At 38.9% G+C, this 2,785-nt stretch overlaps 1 pseudogene; it reads right to left on the bottom strand.

The window, feature by feature from the left end:
- Positions 1–469: 469 nt before the first annotated feature.
- On the bottom strand, positions 470–2,785 carry LOC100801647 (protein NRT1/ PTR FAMILY 2.8-like; annotated as a pseudogene).

A 2,785-nucleotide genomic window follows, 5' to 3' on the forward strand; every position in this document is an offset into this window, starting at 1 on the left:
TTTCCAAACACACTAATCATGGATAGCAAACAAAACAGAGAACAATGAAACAAGAAATTAAGATGGAAGTCGGGTATAAAATCTGGCACCATAATTCGTCCACTAGGCTTGTGTTTTTAATTAAAAACAAAATGGAAAGGCCTAATGATAAATGTACTTTGTATGGAAGGTAAACTAAAATCGGAAGAATTTTAAATCTGTCAAAGAAAGAAGCTATAAATGTAAATGTAATGTGACCAAAGTACAATAATTAGTGGAATCTCAAACTACTATTTACTACTATCTAGTTAGCACATAGTGTCCGACACAGAAGGATATTTATAGTAAAAGATGCAATACCACACCAAAAACTGAATTGCATAAAGTTTCTTTAAAGAAAATAATAATAATCTAACAACAAATAAATACATAGCACTAAAGAATTTGATTTTTTTTTTTTAATTTAAACTCCAACAAGAGGAGAATATGATCATGTTGTCCTTTGTCTTGTGCCTGTTCTATCCAAGACCTTCTCATCATTTGGTTCAGATGATTCTCCCACAGCAATTGAATTTTCTGGCTGCACCTCTGTGATCTCATCCTCCTCATCACTAATTATATAACGGGTTGCAAAGAAATTGAAGTAGATAAAATTCAAAACTCCTAGTGCGGCAATGAAATAATAGTAGAGGTCAAGCCTATTGAGATTCAAGTCATGACCCCCTATACATGCTCTTTTTCCTCTCATTGATGTTACTTTGTGGACAATATTGACAATCAAGGACCCTATGTAGTTTGCAATGGACAAGCTAAGGAAAAACAATGCCCCAGCAACAGTTCTCATGTTCTCTGGCATTTGCAAGGTCTGAAGAATTCCATTATAGCAACAGTAGCAAAGGCCTCATTGAGGCCTGACAGTGCAAACTGAGGCATCAACAATGCATAGCTCAATGGTGAAATGAACAAGCCATGTTTCAAAGCCGAGTCGGGGCACTTCTTTTCAACAATTGCTGCCACCAACATGCATAGGATGGACTACAAGATCCCAATTCTGATTCTTTGCCTCATGCTCAATCTTGGAGGCTTTTTAGTGATCTTCTTCACTAGGGGAATGTAGACACCCTCATAAATGTATATCCATACTGAGAGTGCTACCATTGACGGTTCATCCACCCTGGTGGGACCTTGAAGTGTGGTCCAATAGACCTTATGGTTTGAACAACTTGAAGCACTCCAAAAGTGTTATGTTGGTCCATCACAATGAAGCAGCAAATTCCTGCCACCCACACTGGCAGAATTCCCAACAAGCACTTGAAGTGTTACACTTGTTGCAAACTACAAAGCCTCCAAACATTCCTAGCCATTCCTTGGTCATTCAACTCATTAGGATCAGATATTATAGCAGCCTTGTCAAGGAGCTTGAACCCATCCGTCTGAACAATCCTATCATTCTCCAATGTAGAAGCAGGAGCAGGATTGTAAATGGCTCTACCAGAAGCCTGAATGTTGTGTTTTTGAAACGCGGCCACAATAACTTTAGCCATGTCTGTGAAGATGCTCCCTTGAGGCTCCTTGCAAATGTAAGTGTGGCGGCCGAATAGGAAGATGGTGATTGAGAAGGCAACACAAGCAGTTGGAATTGCAAATCCTAAGGTCCAGCTTATGTTGGTTTGGATATAGACAACAACAGTGAGGGCTACAACAAGTACAATGGGGAAAGTGAAGTACCACCAATAGAAGAGGCTCTCAAGTTGTCCCCTTCCTTTCTCTGTGTTGGTGTCAAATTGGTCAGCACCAAAAGCAATGTTGCATGGCCTAAAGCCACCAGCTCCTATGGATAAGAGTCCAAGGCCTGCAAAGAGGACAGCTAGCTGCCAGGCTTATGGCAATTGACAATGAGGTCTCTCCTTGTCCTGGCAGGTATGGGGTCTCTGTTGATGTATACCTGCTGTTAGGGTTATGGTCAAACTACCCTGTCAAATACAATCCAAGCTTGTGATACTCACACACACACACACACATGATCTCTACCAGGTTAGTAATTAAGAAAGTAATTTGAGCAATAAGGGATTTGAAATTTTGGTGCAATGCTCAATCGTAGTCTGTGATTCATTTTATTTCCTATAATATAACCAACCAATATTGCTTAATTAACTGGCCTGTTGATAATTTGGATATGATTTGCTACATTTTGTTTTATCATGATACTTCATCATTGAATCAATGAACAATTGAGCACTTCTTCTCAATTTGTTTTTCAATTTCAATACTTTTTGGAAGTTACATTTAATTCAGGCATTGCAAGGTAGAAAGAAAGACAGGGACATGCATGTAAATTTCCTTACCAGAAGTGATGCAAAACAGCCATAGAGGAGGGTCCGGAATCTTCCCAGATAAGAATCAGAAATGAAAGCACCGATTATTGAGAAGAAGTTGGAGGATCCATTCCAAAATTTGCACCACATTCACCACAAATATGCCACTCTGGTTGTAATTTGTGAGCAGGTACACTGTTAGATTTGATACCAAACTCATGGATTTCAATTTCTCGGAAGACTCATTACCTTTTCAAATCAAATTAATGACGTTCATTAGAACAATGAATTATATATTATTAATATTGTTACATAAATTGCAAAATTAATGTGGAGGGAATTACGTGCCAATGATATATTTGATGGATCTTCACCCTCCTGCTTTTCTTGGAAGCACAAACAGCAGCAGAAGAAGAAGAGGGTGGTGCGGGTGTTCGCTCATGTTCTAACTCTAGTGCACCATGTGAATCAGTGTTCATCACATTCTCCAT

This window comes from Glycine max, chromosome 17 (genome assembly GCF_000004515.6).
Source record: "Glycine max cultivar Williams 82 chromosome 17, Glycine_max_v4.0, whole genome shotgun sequence".
Taxonomy (NCBI): Eukaryota; Viridiplantae; Streptophyta; class Magnoliopsida; order Fabales; family Fabaceae; genus Glycine; species Glycine max.